This window comes from Saimiri boliviensis, chromosome 13, assembly GCF_048565385.1.
Source record: "Saimiri boliviensis isolate mSaiBol1 chromosome 13, mSaiBol1.pri, whole genome shotgun sequence".
NCBI classification, from domain to species: Eukaryota; Metazoa; Chordata; class Mammalia; order Primates; family Cebidae; genus Saimiri; species Saimiri boliviensis.
This window is the reverse complement of record NC_133461.1, coordinates 104,471,387-104,496,114: the sequence shown is the minus strand read 5'-3', so window position 1 is coordinate 104,496,114 and position 24,728 is coordinate 104,471,387. Positions and strand designations below refer to the sequence as shown.

The 24,728-nt window shown below is 44.8% G+C and overlaps 1 long non-coding RNA gene across 3 annotated transcripts in view; it reads right to left on the bottom strand.

Annotated features, from left to right (window-relative positions):
- The window catches only part of LOC141580877 (uncharacterized), a 64,895-nt gene that overhangs the window by 23,751 nt on the left and 16,416 nt on the right, over positions 1 to 24,728 (bottom strand). Inside the window, exons 1-2 of one of the 3 annotated variants that reach the window (XR_012513311.1) lie at positions 13,124 to 13,538; positions 4,830 to 4,902 (exon numbers count right to left, since the gene is read on the bottom strand). This is a non-coding gene — a long non-coding RNA (uncharacterized LOC141580877). Of the gene's footprint in view, positions 1 to 4,829; positions 4,903 to 9,970; positions 10,145 to 13,123; positions 13,539 to 24,728 lie in introns of those variants that run through there. The other 2 variants (XR_012513312.1, XR_012513310.1) reach the window with 2 other exon arrangements.

Sequence of the window (24,728 nt, the reverse complement as noted above, 5' to 3'; positions counted from 1 at the left end):
ACATACACTCATTGACTTCACACAGCAACCTTCAAGTAAGAACTATTATTACTCCAATTTCACAGATGAGGAAACTGAGTCACAGAGAGGAGAAATTACTTTCCCAGTATTGCATGACCAATCAGGCATAGGGCTGTGATGGGAATTCAAGCAGTTTGGCTCTTGAGTCCATGATGGTAACCTCTGCGGTTAAATACATGATAACTTAATTCATATGTAAGTGGCAAAATATAAAGGAAATCAAGGAATGATTAACACCAGAACTTGGGAAGGGAGTTTGGTGGGAGGAAGGAAGGCAGGTGTGCGTGCCAGCAGTCAAAGGTCTGCTTACATCCTGTGCCCTAACCTGGTGAGGAATATATACAGGTGTTCATTCTATAATACTATCATCCTCCAATGGTACACATGCATTTTACTCACTCTTTGATGTGTATGATACATCTCACAGTTGTAAAATGTTTTTGGAGTTACTGGAGCTGTTAATGGCAGCCATGGTCTCTGGAGAGGATGAGCGCCCCCTCATGGAGAGGACAAAAACATCCATTCTCCTCCATCAGGCACAGGGTAGGTGGGAAGCAGAAGGACCTCAAAGTTTACTTCTTTTTTTTTTTTTTTTCTTTTTGAGACAGAGTCTTGCTCTGTCACCAGGTTGGAGTGCAGTGATGCAGTCTCAGCTCACTGCAACCTCCACCTCCCAGGTTCAAGCCATTCTCCTGCCTCAGCTTCCCAAGTAGCTGAGACTACAGGCGCACACCACCATGCCCAGCTAATTTTTGTATTTTTAGTAGAGACGGGGTTTCACCATGTTGGGCAGGATGGTCTCGATCTCTTGAGCTTGCGATCCACCCACCTTGGCCTCCTAAAGTGCTGGGATTACAGCCACTGCTCCCGGTCAGCATTTACTTCTATTCAGACTCTAAGCTTCTTCCTAAAGTCACATTCCAGCATTCACAGGAAGGAAGAAGCCCACATTACCTGAGACTTTGTGGCCACACCTTTATAAAGTGATGCAGAATTAACATTTAAGGTTGACGGAAGTCAACCCCACTTGAGAAAATATACAAGAGCACAGGTTACAGTGACAGAGGGTACTGAGGGAGTCCTTGGTGTATTTTGAGAGCTTTCACTGTATGTGATTGGGACATTAATACTGATGCAGATAAAATGGGGACCACTCCAGGAAACAGGTGATGCTGCTTGCCTCGGAGGAGACTGCAGTGAAGTGCATATTTGTGCTACACAAGAACTCTCCTCCTCCTCCTGCTCCTCCTCCTCCTCCTTCTTCTTCTTTCTTCATCTATCTCCTTCTTCTCCTCCTTCTCCTTCTCCTTCTCCTTCTCCTTCTCCTTTCTTTCCTTTTTGAAACTTGGTCTTGCTCTGTCACCCAGGCTGGAGTGCAGTAGTGCAATCACAGCCCACTGCAGCTTCAACCTCCCTGGTTTATGCAATCCTCTCACCTCAGCCTTCCAAGTAGCTGGAACCACAGGCCACCCCCAGGCTAATTTTTTAATTTTTTTGTAGAGACATAGTCTCACTATGTTGCCCAGGCTGGTCTCGAACTTGGCTGAAGCAATCCTCCTGACTCAGCCTCCCAAAGTACTGGAATTATAGGCATGAGCCACCATGACTAGTCTAAGAACTCCTCTTGCTGTGTAGACAGCTGGTGTTGCCAAGGAAATTCTGAGTGTGAAAGGTTCAAATCATTTTGGGGTATGTTGACAACAGCCATGTGACATGAAGACCTAGACCCCTAATCACCACAGAAGCCAGGATGATATGCAAGACAGTTCAACAAGCGTGTTCCTGAGAGGCCACAGATCCTGGGGTCCCACACCAAACCAGTTGAATCAGAATCTCTTGAGAGTCAAGCCTAGAAATCTGCATTTCTACAAATCACATCCCCTACTCTGTGCTTCTGATTGAGGCATTCTGGCACCATGGTAAGACAACAGGGTAAACTAAGAACAAAGATTTGTAATCCCACAAACCTGGATCGAATCTTGTTTCTGCGCTGACTGGTTGCATGGTCTTGAACAAGTGATTTGACTTCACTGATCCCTAGTTGTCCCATTTGTAAAACTGGGTGAAGATATTACTTACCTCTCAGAGTTACTGGGAAGATTTAATTAGAGATTGTATATAAAGTACAAGTACTTAGCTACAATAAGCACTCAAAATCTTTCATGAGACTTATTTACTGTCATTTATGACAGTCCACAATATTCAAGGCAATGTGGGGAAGAGGCAGAGGGAAGAATACCAAAAAGGACAAACAGCCTCCTGCCTTCAAGGAAATGCTCTCTAGTGGGGCTGCTTTTAAAGATTTCCTAGGCCAGTCATGGTGGCTCACACCTATAATCCCAAACTTTTGGGAGACAAGGTGGGAGGATCACTTGAGCCTAGGTATTCAAAATCAGCCTGGGCAACATAGCAAGACCCAATCTCTCCAAAAAATAAAAAATGAACTGAGCATGGTGGTGCGCACCTGCAGTGTACCAGCTGCTCAAAAATTTGAGGTGGGAGGATTGCTTGAACCCAGGCGTTCGAGGCTGTGGTGAGCTACACTTGTGCCACTGCAGCCTGGGTGAGAGAGCAAGATCTCGTGTAAAAAACTAATCATAATAATAACAATAATAAAACTTTCTTATAAAGCTACCAGGAAAATAAATTCTCAACCTTTTTCTAGGGTTATCAAGGCATTACCAGCCTGAGTTAAAGCCACTTTAAACCCTTGATCTTATTTGGGAGATGACTTTATTAAAGGTTGTAGGTGGGTGGGAAATCTGAGACTGTGGATAAGCCAAAAAAAAAAAAAAAAAAAAAAAAAACACCTTCTTTAAGCCAGACTGGGGACCATGAGAGACACTAAACTATCAATTGACCAGAAGTTTACCAGCCTATGCCCTCTTTATCCTACTGAGCCCTTTGTGCCAATGGATTTAATGCTAGAAAGCAAGACAGCCTTAGGGAATGTGCAACAGTGCTATTGGCCTCTGTTTATCAAACTCCCCTTTATCGGACAGTGGCTCCCAGGACCGTGTTCCCATTTATCTGCCCAGTAAGAAGGGAGCAGGGAAATCACATCAGTCTCCTCTGATGCACTCGGACCACGCTCTTGCAAAGCCCAACCCCTCTAAAGGGAAAATGAGCTCCCAGTGAAAGCACATCTGATTTTTCAAGGCTCTGTGAGCTAAGCCTTTGTAAGTACTACTGCTAATTCTCTGTGCCAGTGAAGGAATATCAGTAGCAGCTTTATTCCAAAATGATCATTAATTCAGAAATTGCTATCTGGGGGCTCTAAGACTGCACAATTCTTCAAAGAAATTACTCTATTCAAACTGACCCAATGAAAGCTAAAAAGTTGGACACCGGCCCTAATCCGAACTCTTCCCACAGCTGGGTCCATTCTAGAACTAAGCAGCAATCCTGGGACTGATGGAAAGCCATCCAAAGCTGATTCTCCGTCGCTCTGATTTGAACCTGGTTGGGGTGATACACAGGGTTTTAATTCAAAAGATCACTTGGTAAAATTTAAGACTGCATAGAAGCCTAACTGTACATGAGAGTTAGTGTATACGTTGAAGTAAGAACTTTATCACCTTTGCTAATTATGTCTAGAACAAATTTAAATCAAGATTTTTTACGGAAGAACAATAGTTGGATAATCCATCATCAGATAAGTGGCAACTGATTGCTAGGAAAGAGTTATGATTGCTAGTTGTGATGCTTACCTTGGCAAAATGGATCTCAATGGATCCTCTAGATCAGGTGTCCCCAAACTATGGCCCCCTGAGGCCATTTTTCTGGGCGCCTGCTGCACTTCAGGAAGGGGCACCTCTTTCACTGGTGGTCAGTGAGAGGAGCACAGTATGTGGCGGCCCTCCAACGGTCTGAGGGACAGTGAACTGGCCCCCTGTGTAAAAAGTTTGGGGACGCCTGCTCTAGGTAGATCTTTAAAATATTGATGCCAGATCCTACCCCTAGACCAATTACATCAGAATTCCTGGAAATAGGACCCAAACGTCAGTATTTTTTTAAAAAAATTCCCAAGTGGTTCTAATGGGCAGCTTGGTCTGAGAATGTAGCCTTAGTTAGTAGAGTTTACTTACCTGAAGCAGTAAATGCTGCTTTTAAAGCAGTTTGACTTTTTCCCTTGAGCACCAGGAGAATCATGTTGATTAATTAACATTTTCCAAACAATGGCAATGAATTAACTGCTGCTAATGTTCAGGCCACGGAATTAGACACGACTCCAGTACATCAGACTTATCTCCCCAGATAGAAGCTTGAACAGGGGTTTCTGAGAACAAGGGCTTAGCAAACAACAATCAGAGATAGACTGACCCTAGCTGAGCAAGCACCATGTAGGGAGCAAAAAGACAAAATTACGAGCTCATTTCCACATTCCCTCAAATATTTATCAAGTGTGCCAGGAACAGGGCTAGGAGCTGGAGGTTCTGAGGCCATGCGAATATGACCAAGGCAGGAACTGAAGGTCTAATGGGGAGAAGGAAATGTAGACAAAACTTTCCAGCCATGCAATATATGACCAAGCTACACGGTAAATACTTTCTTCCAAGTGGGAAGCACAGTGGCCTCTAGGTGACAGGGGAGGCTTCCTGGAGGAGGAGATGTGTGAGTCGATTCTAGCAGGGTGAGTGGAAATCTGCCAGATCGATGGGGACTAATGCACAGGCAAAGGGAGAGAAGAGCTTGAGCAGTTCTGGAAACAGCATGCGTAATGGATGGCATTGGAAAGGCAGGCAGGAGACTGATTGTAAATTATAATTATAATTATATTGATTATTATGTCAGCATAAGATTTTTACCTTAACCTTAAAGGCAGATCAGTTGAATCCTGGAGTTCCAGACCAGCCTGGGCAACAAGGTGAAACCTCATCTCTACAAAAAATACAACATGTTAGCCGGGTATGGTGGTACACACCTATAGTCATAGCTACTCAGGAGGCTGGGGTGGGAGGATCACCAAGCCCAGGAGGTTGAGGCTGCAGTGAGCCATGATTGTGTCACTGCATACCAGCCTGGGTGATAGAGTGAGACCCTGTCTCAAAAAATAGAAATAAAGCAGGGAAGTGATATGATCAGATTCACATTTGGAATAACCACTGTGGTAGTTTAGAGAGCCTTGCTACTCAGGGTATGGTGCTTAGACCAACATCATCAGTATTGCCCAGGAGCTTGTTGGAAATTCTAAAAACCTCAAGCCCTATTTCAAACGTACTAAATCAGAATCTATTTTTTAACAAGCTCCCCAGATGATTCATGTTCACATTAAAGTTTGAGGCACACAGTTAAGAAAGGATAAATTTTCATGAGAAAGAGGTGAAACTTTAGGAAGACCATGAAGGAGACCATGGCAATAATTTGTTAAAGCATTTCTTTAAACACTTCTTTAGCAATTACATATGGATGAGGACTCCATGCCCTCCAAAGTATCCCACTGACAAGTGAAACATTCAAGCAATAATTTTACAGATAAGCTGAATTTTCTTCTTAAATTACCTCCATTTCCACCAGATTAGCAAGAATCCCATAGACATAGCCATAGCAGGAAAACCACTTGTCATGTGTACTGAACTATGCAATATCTATTGCAGAATTTCAGATTGAGATTCAACAGAAGGAAGGGGAGGTCTCTTTGTCTCGTTTTAATGATGGGTACAGGCAATGAGGCCATAGCCTTTCCTTCTGTTATCCCAAAGCCCATGAGTGGTGTGGGCACTGCCTTGATAATAGGGACCCAAAGACTGATACTAAAGTCAAGTGCGAACTTTACAATTGCTGATTGTTCTCAGAAACAGAGAAGGACGCAGAGAACTGAAAAGAGACTTGGAAGAGGCTGCATGTCATGGGTTAGTCTTTAGTGAAGAAAGTCCCCTCTCTCTAATCATGGGCAATAGTAATGATGGGACCGAGCTGATTCTCTTTTTCATTAGAAAATAGCCTTCTCCAAGAATTGAATCTTGAAGAATTTGAAAGAGGGAGTGTGGTCTACTAGGTAAGAAGTAGGGGGGTTTAAAAGGACAAACAAGCAATTAGTCTATAAATAAGCACACACACACCTCATCCCTAACAATCAGCATGCTATTGAACAGGGTGTACAAATTAGACTTGTGTTAAATTAAATCTATTTTAAGCTCATTCTGGGACTTCGCTATTTAAAGGAATCCTTTGTAAAGTGGATAATCACTCACTAACGATGGTTTTGTTAAATCTGGAGTTCTACAAAGCTGAAGTTCCCAAACTGACTGTGCTGGGAAGATCACCCCACAGATACATGGCAGAGTACAACTTGTCTGTATGCCAGAGAACCAATCTCTCTTAGGGAACCCAACCTCAATGAGAAATAGAGTCCTGTTACAGAAAATGCATAGGTGACAAAGAAAAGAACACATAACCTGGTGACTAGAAAAAATCTGGGACCGAAGGGTGAAGTGGAGCAGTGGGGGCTGGTAGGCAGACAGCAGATGAGTTTGTGGGCAGCAAATGGGACATAGACAGCAGAGAGAGTGAATGACCACAGAGGATAGGGAGATTGTACTTGAATTATTACTAAAATCTTCTCTTGTTTTCTTGTGACAGCATCTCTTACCAATACTAAATCCTTCTTGACCGTAACCTCAGGATCTCTAATGCTGATACCCAGAATGTTTCAAAATATTGTAAATCCAGTTACCTTTGTGGCATCTGTGAGTTCTTAACTAACTAGAGAGACATTTTGGTTGGGTGCAGTGTAATATACAAATAATTTAGTGTTAATTGAGTGATCTTGCATATCTTGACTCTAAGCGCCAAAAGGGGACAGCCTTCTTGCTGGCCTCCTTAGATTGCTAAGGTCAGTCTGTCTCTGCTTGTTGTTTGCTAAGCCCTCATTCTCAGAAACTCACCTTCAAGCTTCTATCTGGGGAGATGAGACAGAAAAGAGAGAGTTTAAATAGAAAACTGAAAAATGGGGAAAGTTTGGTTAATTGGGAAAGGGAGGTAGGAAATGGCAGTTAAAGCCAGAGGCACAGCCACATAAGACCCTCTTTTTAAATTAGCAAGCACAAGTCATGAGCTCTCCAATAAAAAGACCAATCTAGCCATAAGCCTGGCATGAGACTCTAAGAAAGGACCCAGGGTGAGGAGTTGAGGACCAAGCATCTCCACTTCCCAATAGTGATCTAGGATCACCACATCCTCCTTAGCCACTCACACTGTCCATAACACAGGACTGCCTCTTCCTATATCCCAAGACTGAATGGGAAGGAAACTCTTCATTCATTCAATAAATATGTATTGAGTCCCAAATAATATTGGGGCAGGAGGTTTGAGAATTACTCCTTTGCCTTCATAAAAAGTTTGCATGGAATGGGAAGATTAGGAGAAAGGCTAAGAAATAGTTCCTCAGGTCAAAGAAAAGCAGGTCTCAAGTAAGTTGGATGTTAGAAGATAATTTATTTGGGCTGGGCTCAGCGGCTCATGCCTGTAATCCCAGCACTTTAAGAGGCTGAGGCAGGTGGATCACTTGAGGTCAGAAGTTCAAGACCAGCCTGGCCAACATGGTAAAACCCTGTCTCTACTAAAATTACAAAAATTGGCTCGGTGTGATGGCACATGCCTGTAATCCCAGCCACTCAGGAGGCTGAGGCAGGAGAACTGCTTGAACCCGGGAGGCGGAGGTTGCAGTGAGCCAAGATCATGCCACTGCACTCCAGCCTGGGCAATGGAGTGAGACTCGGTCTCAAAAAAAAAAAGCAAAAAAAAAATATTTAATCCCAGAGCTATTAAACATTGCAATGGGCTCCTTCTAAGGTCATAGAGATAGAGGCATTTCCAAAGAAGCTTTCCTGAGTGATGTGTGATTTGGAGGACAGGATAAACACCTGGCAGCTTCCTCACAGGTGGAGGTGAACCACACTAGAGCCCTTTTTTCTGAGACTGTCATATGCACACCCTCCTGCTGCATCTGCCTCTCTTCCCCTCTATCAGGTCCTGTGGAAGACAGAGGCTGGGACGTCTCAGAAAGGTGGGAGATACAGAAGCACTGGCCCAGAAAATCAAAAGAGAAATCAAGGGATGAAAAACTCCAATAGACAGACCAGTGAAAGGGTCAGAAAGGGGTTAAGTAGAGTCAAAAGAAACTCCATTTAGATTTCAACCAAGATCAGTCCCAGCTATTTCTCAAAGGCTTTTAAGACAGCACGTAACTTAGCAACTGACCTATGTTTGTTTTCTGTTTCTGTTTTTACCCATGTCAGTTTCTCAGCAGTTACTATCAGCAACAACAACAAAAAATACTTAGAATTGTGCATTTACTGAGAGATGGGAAGCAAGAAATAAAAATTATGGGCTAGGCTATTTGGCAAGGTTGTGTCAAGACAGGACAGCAAAAAAGATAAGCCTTGGGATTCTCAGAAGAAAAACTAACACGTAAGAGCCCATAAATGCTCTTAGGAGAGTACGTCCCAGAAGAAGGCCCTGGTGGGACATTTCCTTGATATGCTTCAGGAAAGAAGCACTTGCAGGTTTTACTTTTCACTTATCTAAAGATAAGCACCAAACTAGGCAACTTGTCTACACAGACCTGTTGGTTGTATTCCACATCTCCCAGCAAGCCCTTACTCCAGACCAAAGAGACTAGGAGAGAATTCAGGCTCTTTTACAGCTGACTTGAACCCCAGTCCTCCATCCTCACCAGACTCAGCTCTCCCCTTAGTGAAGAATGTTTTGAAAGGCCATAGCCTATGAGCTCTCCCACTTGTCAGGGATGACTTTTCACTGAAATGGTAGAAATAGCCACACTACCTGAAAATCACACACATGCACATATGCATGCACACGTGTGCACACACACACGTACACACACGCACGCGCGTGCACATACCCCTTGACCTCTCTTTGCTGTGCCGCAGAGTCAGGCAGAAAGCAGTTCGCTGTGGCTGTTGCAGGGACAGCTCCCCTGTCTCCTTAATAGCTAGGTGGCATTAATCTGCATATCAGCACCACCCTGGCGGACAGCTCTCAGCAGACCCATCCTTGGCGCTTTTCCCAGAAATTTGCTCAAAACTCTCAGTCGCTCATGGGAGGGAAGCAAACTTCCTAGTTGTCCCCTCAGCCACTCCTTTCACTACGCCTTGGGACAGACCAAAGACATTCTGTGACTCTTATCTTAAGGAGGGCTCTCACGCTTCCCGGAGGACAGCCACATATCTTTCAGGCGCTTCGAGGCAGGCGGTTATTTGCACTGGTTTAGACCTCAGTGATGCCATGAGGAATTCCAGGTATTTCTATCTTTCCACTGTGATATCATTTGCTAATTGATTTTTGTCATCTAAGTCTCAGGATAGCTGACTTTGCTCCAGATGCCACATCCATACTCAGGAAAGACAGACAGATGGGAGAAGGGAAGTCATTCTAGTAACATCTGTCCATTTCTTAGTCCTTGAAATGCCCAGAGAGTTCCAAGAGGGTCTCAGTGATCAGTACCATCTGATGACCACTTCTAGCCACAGAGGAGGCTGGGTGAGGGAATATTTAGGTTTCCAACTTTTGTAGATAAAAGAGAGAGAAGGGGTTCATGTAATCACCTAATGCATCTACCACAAACAAAAACATCACTGCTGTGAGGCTACTTTCTTATCTGTAAAATGCAGTCATTCTAGCATTTATTTTGTAGGGATGATGTGAAGCTACACAGCATGGTTCTCATAGATGCAGGACACACAGGTACAGAGATCACAGGACAAGCACTGAGAAGTCCATAGGCACCAGAGGAGAATAGCAAACAAAACTCTGGGTTACAATGTGGTGCTAACATCTATAAAGAGCCTTTCAGGCTACAGCAAGGCACATCAGTATAAATATCATAGGAAGTGTGAGTCCTTTCTATGGGCAGGAGGGAAGGAAGCAAGCAGGAAGCAGATCTGGGAAGGGCACCTTAGTGAAAAGGAGTCAGGATCTTGCTTACCCACCAGGTGTTATGAAGCCTCCAAGTGAAATCCAGGGCCAATATTTTGGAGGGCAGACCATTAGAGGAGGATGTTGGTGGGGGTAGCTGCAATGCAGGGGGCAGTGATCAACCCTCACTGAGAAATCCAGGCATGGCCCATCCACCTGCATTTCACAGCAAGATAAAATGGCAGTCTTCTTTGTAGACATCCAGCCCCACTGCCCTTCCACGTGGTGACGTGCATAGCCACAGTGCCCTTTCCTGGGCAAAAAGTACTCTTTGTTGAGAACCATTTCTGAACAGCCTCTTTGTAGGTATACCCAACAAAATGAAGCTTCTTTATTCAATTGACAGATTGGATTCACATCAGCTTTCTGCCAGGCACTGTGTGAGACACAGAGAAACCTGGAAGAACAGATACTGAGAGAAGAGAGAACTTTTGTGAAGTACCAACTTCCCATCAAGCCCGGTGCCAGGAGCTTTGGGTCCACCACCCCATTTGAATTTCAGAGATTACTATCACAAAGTGGAAAGCAATCAATTGCCCTGGGAGATGCAGATGATAATGAGGATAGTAATGATCACAACAGCTAACAGATCCTGAGTGTTCACTGTGCACCAGCTACTGTCCTAAGCATTTGGCATGTATCACCTCCTGGAGCTAATGTACTACAGAAAGGTCCCTTAACGTTTCCCCCCTCCCTTTCTCAGCTTCCCCCAATCATCCCAGCCTCCTCTCCCTAAGTTTCCCTCCAGGACCTCTGAGCCTGTCTTTGTTCTCAGTCCTTAAAGTGATTCTGGGAAAGAGAAGAGGTTAGTAGAACTCCCCATAAGCAGAGAGCCCCCCAGGATGGTGTGGGTTTGTGCCTTGGCCCAAACGGAATTGTCCAAGGAGAAGAGCTGGGAAGAGCAGTTCCCCCAGAGAATGGAGAACGGATGCATTAAGGAAGAGGCAACCTCAGGAAGTGATCCATCACCCGTGACATCTAAAATGGAGGTGGGAAGAATCAGAGGACAGCAACAGACAGAAAACATCCCCCTGATGAAGGCCCAGAAAAGTGAAACTGGATGAGCTCTTTTGAGTCTTCACCCACAGACACAGAGCCCCTCCCAGGAGCTGGATGGTGAGCTCAGCCTGGCTCAGCACGAGGACTCCAAGTTTTAAGCCCAATTAGACTCTCTATTTGCTATTTGACCCTTGCTCTCTTAAGTAGTGTCTCTACAACCCCAAATCATCTTATCAGTCAAATCTAAAAATTCAGCCAGTCATTTACCTATAGAAGTCTGGGCTCCAAATATTTGGACCAGTTTGAAAGGATGCGTTTATTGGATTGATTAAATTGACCAGATGGTTTTTTCCTTCATTTTGGCATGGCCTCAGGTCCATATCTGGTTACAGCATTTGAGCCTGAGGGTAGGGATGAATGAAGAGTGAATATGCATCTTTTAAACACAGGGTTCTGCTTATTGCACTTTGATTTAATAAATTAAAGTAAGCCCGCTAGGTTGCTGTGAACCACATCTATGGAAAGAGACTCCTCCCTGTTGATGAGCCTTCTTTAGTAACAACTACAATTTTTTTTTTTTTTTTTTTTTGAGACAGAATCTCGCTGTGTCACCAAGGCTGGAGTATGACGGTGCGATCTCAGCTCACTGCAACCTCCACCTCCCGGGTTCAAGCAATTCTCCTGCCTCAGCCTCTTGAGTAGCTGGGATTACAAGCATGCACCACCACCATACCTGGCCACGTTGGCCAGACTGGTCCCAAACTCAGGTGATCCACCTGCCTTAGCTTCCCAAAGTGCTGGGATTATAGGCATGAGCCACCACACCCGGCCAATAACAACTACAATTTATAAGTACTTTACAGTTTATAAGGCCCTTCCACTTATCTGTTCTGCTAAATATGCAAGAAGATTGTGGGACAAAACAGGGGATTTTCCCAAGACTAGTCAGGGACTGTTGGTGTAGGTTACAACTGGAACAATATGCCGACTGTAGCCCGCAACCTCTAATACAGCCCCCAAATGTCCCCACCTCCTGGTATTCACACCCTTGTGTACTTCTCTCCCCTTGAGTGTGGACTAGGTTTATTGACTCACTTCTAGAGAACAGAATATGGCACAAGTGATGGTGTGTCACTTCCAAGAGTTAGTTATAAAAAGACCACAGCTGGGTAGAGTGGTTCATGCTTATAATCCCAATATTTTGGGAGGCTGAGGTGGGAGGATCGCTTGAGGCCAGGGGTTCACGACCAGGCCAGGGCAATATAATGAGAACCCAATCTCTGCAAAAAAAAAATAATAATTAAAAATTAGCTGGGCACAGTGGTATGAGCCTGTACTACCAGCTACTTGGGAAGCTAGGGCAGGAAGAACCCTAGAGCCCAGGAAACTGAGGCTGCAGTGAGCTGTGATCACACAACTGTACTTCAGCCTGGCTGACAGAATGCAATCCTGTCTCTAAAAATAAGTTATTTTAAAATTTAAGAATTAAAAAAAGGACTATTGTCTGGGCAGTGGTTTGCACCTATAATTTCAGCAGGGAGGCTGAAATGGGAGGACTGTTTGAAGCCAGGAATTTGAGACCAGCCTGGTAACATAGCAAGACCCTGGCTCCAAAAAAAAGAACAATTGTTTCCTTCTGGGGGTCATTCCTGCTCTCCCTAGAGCAAGGCAGCCACCACGTCGTGAGGCAGCCCTGTGGAGAGGCTCATGTGGCAACAGCATGAGTCTTGCCGACAGGCAGGACAGTGAGCAGAAAAGCAGACCCACCCGCTTTGGGCCATGAGCCCCTTGCCAACACTGTGACCCCCTAACCGCAGCCTCATGAGGGACCTTGAACCATACTCACCAACTAAGCGACCCCCGGCTACCTGACCCACTTATAAACTGTGAGATGATAAATGTTAGTTGTTTTCAGCTGCTGTATTCTGGGTAATTTGTGATGCACCAATAGATATCTAATATCCTAATTTTCACATGTATCAACCCCCCGGCTATGGTCAACTATTAGATCTTTCCCACATTTGCTTAGATGTTAGCACACATATTCGTTCAGTTCAGCAGACACACACACATAGGCATTTCATATACATTAAGATGCTAAACATAGCACTCAAACGTAAAATGTTATTTAAATGTACACAAAGGCTCTAAAATGGCATCTTACCCCAGGCTTCTGAGAAAGCGGAGCTTGAAGCAAACCTTTTTTTGTAGAGACGGAGTTGCACTATGTTGCCCAGGCTGGTCTTGAACTCTTGGCTCCAAGCTATCCTCCCTCCTCAGCCTCCCAAAGCCCTGGGTTACAGGCACAAGCCACCACGCCTGGACTGAAGCAAATCTTGTCCCAGCTCATTGCTATGATTCATCCCCAGAACCACAGGAGTGAGGTGGGGGAAGGCAAGTGAGACAGGGAAGGACAGAAATAAATACAAAGTTGTGTGTTACCGAGGAGGCTACAGGGTCACAGAAAAACACAGCCAGTTGCTTTGTCACACTAGAAGTCTCAGAAAGACCATACTATGGTCTAAATGCTTGTTTCCACCCAAATATGTATGTGTTGACATCTTAAGCCCCAAGGTGATGGTGCGGAGAGGCCTTCTGGGAGATGATGAGGTCATTAGGGAGGGGCCCTGAAAATGGGACTTGTGTCCTTATGAGATACCCCAGAAAGCTCATTGGCCCCTTCTGCCGTGTGAGAACACAGTGACAGGACAACCATCTGTGAACCAGGAAGCAGGCTGTCACAGATGCTGGATCTGCCAGAGCCTCAATCCTGGATTCTGGCCTCAGAACTAAGAAATACATTTCCATTGTTTATGAGCCACCCAGACTATGGCATTTTGTTACAGCAGCCAAACCAACTGAGACAGTCCACATGCGGCCTCGGCACCCTGCACAGCCCAGGAGGGCCAGACAAAGTGAGTCATGTATTTCCTGGCTCTTTGCTATCTCCTGTCCCTTCTTGGTCAAAGTTCACCCAACGGGATGTTAAAATTCCCTACACTTCCTGGTGGCATTTCCCGCCTCCTCCAGGCAGCCACTGGAGAAACCAAGTCTTGTTCCCCATGGCATGGGGTCAGGTCATCCAGCTCAGAGCTGTCGTGGCTACCATCACAGCAGATGTCACAGAGGTCTCGCCAAGGTCTGGTCCTCGCTGGGGAGGCTGAGACAGATGGCAGTGCTAGGAGGCGAGGTGACAGAGAAAGCAGCTGGGGTTCTCTGCTGATCAGACAGCCAAGAACCAGAGGGAGGGTGAGGCTGAGCAGATCGGGGCAGAACAGAAACTGGATCTGGGGCAGATGTACACACAGACAAACCCCTATTCACTGGGATGCATGGTTATATTTGAATTGTGCATGGGTATATGTATGTATATACTTTCAGTGTGACACGCATTGGCTCAGGCTTTCTTATTTGTCTCTGAGCACAGGGCTGAGCCCCACTGCACAGACGCTTAGGAGAGGGGTTCTATAGCTCTCAGCAGCCTCATCTCGTGGAACCTCCCTCCTCCCTCCGGAGAGTTCTACCTTCCTGGAAACTTAATATTACTAATTCCATTGTCTGATTTCATATAATGATGTCACCAAGAAAACAGGAAGATGGGAGCTGACTCAGGATGCAGATACAACCTAGACCTGAGCCATGCCTCCTGGGGTCTGGCACTGGGACTGCCCTCAGAGTTCCCCAGATGGAGGCAAGGGGCCAGGCCTCTGTATTCCTCTATCAGCCGGTTACTGTCAAGCCACCCCCTGAGAGGGATATAAGGGCTCAGCCTTGGAGAAAGCAGTTCCCGATTGCTAAGAGCAAATCCCAGCTCTGAGCCACTCACAGCCAATATTCCCAGGAGCCCAGGGTTGTGTGTGTCAGGCCCACAAAGGGAATCTGATGGAATGCTACCGTACCCACCGCAGCTGGCCACCATCTTGGCTAAACTTCCTATGCTAAGAATGACAACTTCAGGCCAGGCGTGGTGGCTCACGCCTGTAACCGCAGCACCTTGGGAGGCTGAGGCAGGCAGATCACGAGGTCAGGAGTTCAAGACCAACCTGGCCAACATAATGAAATCCCTTCTCTACTAAAAATACAAAAAAAGTAACTGGGTGTGCGGGCAAGCACCTGTAATCCCAACTACTTGGGAGGCTGAGGCAGGAGAATCACTTGAACCTGGGAGGCAGAGGTTGCAGTGAGCTGAGATCACGCCAGTATACTTCAGCTGGGGTGACAGAGCAAGACTCTGTCTTAAGGGGAAAAAAAAGAATGACAGCTTCATCTAACTATGGTTTACCTCTAAAGCTGAACACACTGATTCAGCCTAGACTTTTCCCCAGGGTCAAAGTCTTCCAATCGGGCATCACAGAAGATTCCCAAGAAGTGCTTGGAATGAGCACATGAGGATTCCCTCTGAACTCAGTTGACTTCCTGATTCACTAGAGCTACAGAAACAGGAGCACAGATAACCCCAAGTTCCAAAAACATTTTTCTTTACAAAGAAACTGAAATATAGGTTGGATTTCCATAGCCACTATTCCTAGATTTGCTTGTACCTCCCAGAGCAAAGGGACAAACCCAGTGATTTGCCCCGGGCCAGGAACACGCCCTCCTCTTCTTTCCCTAAATCTGAGGACACTAGTAAAATAAAACAGAATAATCTTACTCCTGGGTCAGAAAATCTCACAAAATCGCTCAAATGTGCCCAATCTCCTCTCGTCACTCTCCTTCACCTACGTTTTTGTTTTTGTTTTTTGGTTTTTTTAGTAGGCAGGTCTCACTTTGTTGCCCAGGCTGGAGTGCAGTGGCACAATCACAGCTCAACCTACTGAGCTCAAGTGATCCTCCCACCTCAGCCTCCAGAGTAGCTGGAACTACAGGCATGTACCATTGCACACTGCTAATTTTTTAATTTTTTGTAGAGACAGAGTCATACTATATTGCCTAGACTGGTCTCAAATTCCTGCCCTTAAGTTATTCTCCTGCCTCTGCCTCTCAAAGCACTGGGATTACGGAAGTGAGCCACCACGCCAGGCCCCCTCACCTACCCTTTATCCTTACTCCTGCAGTCCGTGCTGGAACAAAGGCTCATGAAACCACAAACCTGCATGCTCACCAGGCCTCCAGGAGTCTCCTGTTCCCCTAAACCAGAACTTCTCCAACTGCAATCCGAGGGCTTTAGGGTCTGACATGGGAGAAAATAGATTCCCTATCCTGGATTTTGGCAGAGCAGCTGTTTGGGATTTTGTCTTGCTTTTGTTGTTAATTTGTTTCATATACTGGTCTGTACCTAAAATGTTTACCAAAGAAAGGTCAAGAAAATACATTTGAGAGCTGTTCTTCTTGTTCACTATTCAAGTGATCAGCATCCACATCGCATTGACCTCTGCTTCAGTAACTGAGCTTCCTTTCTCTGAGCACAAGCTCATCTCTCTGATACTTGCTAATCACCCATTTTAACCCATTTAGACAGTGCATAGCCTCGGCAGTGTCTAGCTGCATAGCATGATTTTTTTTTTCCATTGCATTCCTTTTACAGTTGCTTTCTAGCATGGCAAGCAGTATTTGCTCACCATCGACATTTATGCCATAGTCTTCATTTCAAATAAATACATTTCAGATCGTCAAGTGAAGGAATTTAAAGAAAACTATTAAGTAAATAATAGAGCAGGCTCATGCAGTTACAGCAAAAACCATGCAGGTGGTACAGAGATGAATGCCATCCTCGGTGGAGCAGTTACCTCCTGCTGGGCGTTCCATCTGTGGTCCATCATCCAAGGACGAACTGTGACAGTTCTCCACCTTGTCATGCATAAGAACCAGAGACTCTAGTTCAACATGTTGGAGGCGGGGACCAGGAATCTACATTCTTAACAGGTGCCTCTGGTTATTCTGATACCTGATTATCCCCTTCCCAGAATATCAACTCTCCAAGTCCACCAGACCAAGAGCTGCTTAAATGCAAAGATCATAGCTTCCTCATACTTAGCTGTAGACTTTACACCTGGCAGCTGTATTAGTCTGCTTTCATGCTGCTGATAAAGACCTACCTGAGACTGGGTAATTTATAAAGAAAAAGAGGTTTAATGGACTCACAGTTCTAGGGGCTGGGGAGGCCTTGCAATCATGGCAGAAGATAAAAGGCACATCTTACATGGCAGCAGGCAAAAGAGAATGAGAACCAAGCAAAAGGGGTTTCCCCTTATAAAACCATCAGATCTTGTGAGATTTATTCACTACCATGAGAACGATATAGGGGAAACTGCCCCCATGATTCAGTTACCACCCACCAGGTCCCTCCTACAACACATGGGAATTATGGGAGCTACAATTCATGATGAGATTTGGGCAGGGACACAGCCAAACCATATCAGCACCCCTCAAATAAATATTTGTGAAATACAGTCAGGCAGGTAAGACAGAAATTACAGGAATTGCAGCTGTCAAGCTGGGAAAGGTCTTTACAGTTTACAAACAGAAAGTGAAACTCAAGAGATTAAATTGCCTGGATATGGCTCTTGCCTGGCAACGTGCAGAGCTGGAACTGAGGCTAAATATCTGACCTCCAGGCCAGCATTCTTCCCATTAGGGTCCTAGACCACTGCCTCTTGAGTCAGTGATCCTCCCAGGCTGGTGATGGAGTTGACAGGGCCTTAGAAGATCATGGGCGCATATTCAGGTAGCTTGGTTTGCTCTATTCCATGGAATAATTTGAACCCTAAATTTTGCATAAGTATAAGGGAGATAAAGTGAGGCTGCCTAGAGAGGTCTGCATAGCTGAAGGAAAAAGAACAAGCAACTCTACCCTAATGGGTCAGTAGCAAATTCAAAAAAGCATGCACCAGGCACTGAACACACCCTGGAATTAAATGAATGCAATGCCTTAGTAACGTAAAGGAGCTGCATCCCTCCCCAACTTAGAGAATGTGAGGACCTGTATAGCCATCTTTATCCCCACCAATGTCCTGAGTGTTACTGCTGTAACTGCAGGACCTCATTAAACACATCCCCAGAAACAGCATAGTGTAGTAGTGAACATGCAGGCTCTAGAGCCAGATGCCTGGTTTCAAATCCTGGCCCTGCTTCTCACTTTCTCAATAATCTTAGTCAATTTTTTTGAGACAGGGTCATGCCCTGTCACCCAGGCTGAAGAGCAATGGTGCAATCTCAGCTCACTGCAACCTATGCCTCCCAGGTTCAAGCGATTCTTATGCCTCAACCTCCTAAGTAGTTGGGATTACAGGCATGCACCACCACATCCAGCTAATGTTTGTATGTTTAGTAGAGATGGGGTTTCGTTATGTTGGCCAGGTTGGTCTCGAACTCCTGACCTCAGGTGATGCACCTGCCTTGACCTTGCAAAGGTTGAGATAACAGGAGTGAGCCACCATACCAAGCCAATCTTAGTCAGTTTACTTGGCATTCTTTCTACCTCCATCCTCTCAAGTGTAAAAGTGGGTAAATAGGAGTTCCTACTCCATAAAGTTGTCCCTACATCAAGGGTCAGAATAGTGCCACCTGACACATAGTTGGCATCTGGTCAGTGTTAGCAACTATAATCACCAATCAATCAATAATCATCAATCAAGCACCTATGTTAGGGACCGTGAGAGACACAGAGCTGCCCTAAAGGTACATGCAGTCTGAAAAAGATTACTCTAATACAGAGGAGACAGTAAGCATCCTAGGGTTGTGCACATAAACAGTTACCATGTAGGCGCACCTAGTCTAATCATTCCCATTTGACAAGCAATAGAGCTAAGGCGTAGAGGGGTTGCTATACTTGTCCATAATCACACAGATAGTGAGTAGCACAGCCAGGCTTTGAAGACAGACTTCTCTTACTGCAAAGCCTGTACTCTTAACCATAATACAGGATACACATTGCCTGATAACATGCTATATGGTAGGCACAGCTGTGACACGTTCTAAATAAACTCCATCAATAGACCATCACTATTCAGTGTTGACCGCACCAAATCCAATAAATCTCCACTGTATGTGCAAAACAGTTACTAATTCAATTAATTACTTAATTAGCTAGCAGATATACTAATGCATTAAGAAGTTCATAATACCTAATTATACCTATTAATACCAGCCTAATATTAATACCATTAGGCTGAGATTGGCACAATGCATTCCCTGGTACCTAGAATAATGCCTGGTACATAGTATAGTATGCATTCAATAAATATCTGTTGACTGCATAAACTTACTCCTGGTTTATGCTCATTTTTATGTTCAAATGTCTTTAACATTTTATTATTAGAGTTAGTATTTTGTGTGTAATTAGACGCCAGACCTGATAAGGACTACAAACTTCCTAATATTAAAATAACATCTGCCCTTTCCTAATTCCTTCATCAATTGATGAAAAACCAAGAATCACAAAAAAAAGTTTATCTCTTGTGCAACTCTACCAGGAGCCTAAGAAAACACCTAGCTTAGGCAAGGAATGAAGCAGAGACCCCTGGATGGGGAGGGGCAGGGCCAGAGAGAAGACTGATGGACTCTGAAAAGAACAAAACTTCCACAGCAAAGAACATTTCAGCAGCCTAATTAAGAAAAGTGGATGGGGAATTAGAGATGGAGCCATCTGCCAAAAGATAAATTAGAACAGGTATGAAACCACTGACCCACTTTTCATATGCTACGATCTTTAGTAAACACAGCCACAGTGCAACTTATGTTCCTATCAGCTTGTACGGCTGGAGAAGAAACCATAATAACAAACCGTGCTCTAAAATACATTCTGGTCTTTTCTACCTTGCAAGGAAGTATCTAGTCCCTGCACAACATAAACAATCAGAGTCCTGGCAGGAAATGGATGGCAGTGCAAGCCATCTCAAAGAGGGAGTTAGCAAAAGACTATTAACAGAGGCGAGAGCAAGACTAGAAGAAACTAGCAAGTCATGGTGTAGTGCCCCAGGGCTAGCAACATGGAGGACGCATTACCACCCCAGGTTCCAAAGGCACAAGAGATGGTCTTGGTGTCCAGAACCTGGAGAGAGTAGCTGTATGGGGAGGGCCTCCTAATAGGAGCTGTAACCTTTGGTTCTTTGGCATGGAGTGCAGCAAAACAGCAAGGATAAGCCAGAGGAATAAACACCCTGCCGAGCCTCCTGGTGGTGCCTCCTGTGGGCTAGATCTAACCAGAAGCCAGAGGGCCAGGGTGACCCAGCACAAAGCGGGGTGAAAGCTGGAGCATGGTTTAGGGTTAGGGCAGGTGTAGATGTGACAGGGGTCTTGGCGTTCACACACCTCCCAGGTGTATTCTCACCTTCTCCATTCTACTTTCTCCTTGTAGGAACCACATCAAGTAGGGACCCCATGATCTCTGTCTTCTAGTTAGGTTTAGCCAATGGCAAAGATGAGAATGTGATCGAAGTGTTGATTTTTCTGTTGTCTCCAGCTGCCAGTGCCCCTCTGTGGAGGGAGGCTGACTATATAACTCTCTATTCAAGTCTCAGGAAGCTCTCTCTCCCCTAGTCCCTTCCAAGTATCACAGAATGTCTTTTATAAGTTGTTTTAGTCCATTTCACACTGCTTTAAAGAACTTCCCTGAGTGATATAGTTTGGCTGGGTCCCCACCCAAATCTCATCTTGAATTCCCATGTGTTGTGGGAGGGACCTAGTAGAAGGTAATTGAATCACATGGGGTGGGTCTTTCTTGTACTATTCTCGTGATAGTGAATAAGTTTCATGAGCTGATGGTTTTATAAACAGTAGTTCCCCTGCACAAGCTCTCTCTCCCTTTGCCTGCCACCATCCACATAAGATATGATTTGCTCCTCCTTGCCTGCTACCTGAATTGTGAGGCCTCCTCAGTCATGTGGAACTGTCAGTTTATTAAACCTCTTTCTTTTGTAAACTGCCCAGTCTTGGGTATGTCTTTATCAGCAGTGTGAAAATGGACTCATACACGGACACTGGATACTTCATAAACAAGAGAGGTTAAATTGACTCAGTTCCACATGGCTGAGGAGGCCTCAGGAAACTTACAATCTTAATGGAAGGGGAAGCAGGCACCTTCTTCACAAAGCAGCAGGAGGAGAGAGCAAGCAGAGGAAACTACCCCTTATAAAACCATCAGATATCAGCCAGGTATGGTGGCTCATGCCTGTAATCCCAATATTTTGGGAGGCTGAGGTGGGCAGATAATGAGGTCAAGAGATCAAGACCAACCTGGTCAACATAGTGAAACCCCATCTCTACCAAAGATATAAAAATTAGCTGGGTGTGGTGGCATGTGCCTGTAGTCCCAGCTACTTGGGAGGCTGAGGCAAGAGAATCGCTTGAACCCAGGAGGCGGAGGTTGCAGTGAACCAAAATCACACCACTGCACTCCAACTTGGAGACAGAATGAGACTTCGTTTAAAAAAAAAAAAATCAGATCTTGTGAGAACCCACTCACTATCATGAGAAGAGCATGGGAGAAACTGCCCCCAAGATCCAATCACCTCCCACCAGGTTCCCCCCACAATATGTGGGGATTGCAATTTGGATTACAATTCAACATGAGATTTGGATGGGGACACAGCCAAACCCTATCAAAGGGTGATATTTTTCTGCAATAGTACATTCCAATTTTCATACATCTTTCATTTTCGATGGAAGTTAGTGAGAAGCTAGAATTTATTGACCATAATTCCATTTTTACATTTTACAAACCCTGCTGGAATACATACTTTCCAGTATCTAAATGACACCTGGGAAGGAGGACAGTCCACAGTAATACATGTTCATGATATTATACACGTGGGGAAAGACATGAGCCAGATAGGAGGTTCCTTTCCCCAAAAAAGGAACTCTGCCATGGGCTGGCCCCTCACTTAAAGAATAAATAAATATTACCCAATACAAACGGTAAAGGCAAACTGGTCATCTAGCTTAACTCTTCAGTAAATACAGATGGAGGGAATGTTCATCTGAACAGGGTTGAAATCTTATTGTTCTTTCCCACCTTACAAAAGAAAATTTCCATGGCTCCCAACTGCACATTGAATGAAACAAAGTCTTAAGCATAAACTCCAAAGTCCTTTGAGATCTGACTCCAACCTGCTCTTTCTTCTTGTCTTGCTCTCCAAATGAAAATCCCAAATCCCAGCTACCTGGACCACTACAACACTGTTCCCCGTCAGTATCCTGGGCTTTACCTCTCTGTGGTCATGTAGTCTCCCTATCTTAAATTATGCTTTTGTCTTTAGCTGTCAATTTCCTACTTGACATCGAAAGACTTGTACAAAAAATTTTTACAGCAGCTCAATGTTTAATAGTCACAAGCTGGAAACAACCCCAATGTTTATCAGTAGATGAATGGATAAATCATGGTATACCCATACAATGGAATTCTGCTCAGCAACAAAAACACACTTTTGATACATGCAATAACATGAATGAAATCCAAAATCATGATGAGTGAAAGAAGTCAGACAAAAAAGAGTATAGACTGTATAATTCTTTTTTTATAAGTTCTGGGGTACATGTGCAGAACGTACAGGTTTGTCACATAGTTATACACGTGCCATGGTGGTTTGCTGCACCCATCACCCCATCATCTATATTAGGTATTTCTCCTAATCCTGCCCCCTCCCCAGCCCCCAACTACCCAACAGGCCCTGGTGTGTGATGTTCCCCTTCTGGTGTCCATGTGTTCTCATTGTTCAGCTCCCACTTATGAATGAGAACATGCAGTGTTTGGTTTTCTGTTCTTGTGTAGATTGTATAATTCTGTGTACCTACAACTCTAAAAAACGTCAGTTAATTTTTGGTGGCAGAAAGGATCTCACTTGTTGCTAGAGATATCAGTAGAGAAAAGGACAGACTTCCAAGGGGCTCAAAGACTGTTTTGGGGGGAGATGAAAATATATGTTATTCTGGTTGTGATATTTCAGTGGTGTACATGTATTCCAAAATTCACAAAATCAAATACTTTAAATATGTGTCATTTATTGTTCACCAATTATACCCCAATTATACCCCAACAAAGTTACAAAAAAAAATCATAAAGTTAAACCACAATCCGTAAAAACCACTATAGTAAGCCAATAAAGAGGTATTATCTACAAGGTAATGAGGGCCCTAACAAATCAACTAAAAATACAAGGGAAGCAATGGAAAATGGGCACAGAGCACATGCTCAAATAAAATTGTTCTGCCTCAACAAAATGTAAAAATTCACCTTATTCACAGAGGGCTTTGAAGGAAAAACAACATCTATGAGGATCGCCAGTGAGAATGTGGTCCTTCAGGCCGGAAGAGCATTCCTCACAGAGCATCCTAACTGCACTTCCATCATCCTAACCAGACCCTCAGCATCCTAATCGCACCCCCAGCATCCTAATCACACCTCCATCATTCTAATCACACACCCAGCATCCTAACCATACCCCCAGCATCCTGATCACACTCCCAGGATCCTGATCACACCCTCAGCATCCTAACTACACCCTCAACATCCTGATCACATTCCCAGGATCCTGATCACACACCCAGTATCCTAACTACACCCCCAGCATCCTGATCACACCCTCAGCATCCAGACCACACCCTCATCATCCCAATCACATCCTCAGCATCCTAATCACACCATCAGCATCCTGATCACACCCAGCTTTCTAATCTCACCCCCAGCATCCTAACCACACTCCCAGCATCCTGGCCACATCCCCAGCCTTTCTAACTCATCCCTCCAGGCTCAGCATCCTAGGAGCTACCTGGCTGTCAGATCCCCAAATTCCATAGGTGAAACACAAGCCCCACCCCAAATGTACATATGTCCTTGAACTGTATTTTGTCGGTCCAATCATTTACAAACTTTACATTTTGTTTGTTTGGATTTGTTTTGTTTTTTGTTTTGTTTTGTTTTGTTTTTGAGACAAGGTCTTGCTCTGTCACCCAGGCTGGAGTGCAGTGGTGCAATCATGGCTCACTGCAGCTTCCAACTCCTGGGTTCAAGTGATCCTCTGGCCTCAGCCTCCCAAGTAGCTGGAAATGCAGGAGTGCACATCAGGCCTGGCAAATTTTTAAATTTTTTGTAGAGGCAAAGTCTTGCTCTATTGCCCAGCCTCATCTGGAACTCCTAGGCTCAAGCAATCCACCTGCCTCAGCATCCCAAAGTGCTGGGATTACAGGCATGAGCCACTGCACCCAGCCTCATTTACAGTTACATTACTCAAACCCAGTGCAGAGAGGGGATTCTTACAATCCTCAGGCCAGGATAGAGCTCCAGGGAGGTTTGGACCACAGGCTGCATTGTTATGGTGAAGGCATACCTATCTCCTCCCTGTGGAAACACAGACTCCTTGAGGCCACAGGAGCATCTGTTCCTGCCTAGCCCCTCAGAACAGAGCACATGACTTCCTGCCCTGCATCCAGAATCATATCTTGAGTTTTATTATTATTATTTGTTTTTACTTTGTTGTTGTTGTTTTCTTTTCTTTCTGAGACAGGGTCTCCCTCTGTCACCCAGGCTGGAGTGCAGTGGTGCAATCACAGCTCACTGCAGCCTAGAAGTCCTGGGCTCAAGCGATCCTCCTGCCTCAGCCTCCCAAGTAGCTGGAACCGGGAACTCCTGGCCTCAAGTGATCCTCCCACCTCCACCTTCCAAAGTACTGGTATTACAGGTCTGACCAACCCCTCTGGCTCAAACATTTTTCTTATTCAAGTTTCACAAGAACCCTCATCTGGTATCATGGTTAATATTATTATTATTACCCTTATTTCTAATTTGACGACTGCAAAGGCTTGCAGCTGAGTCACTGTGCCGGTGGTTGTCTGGT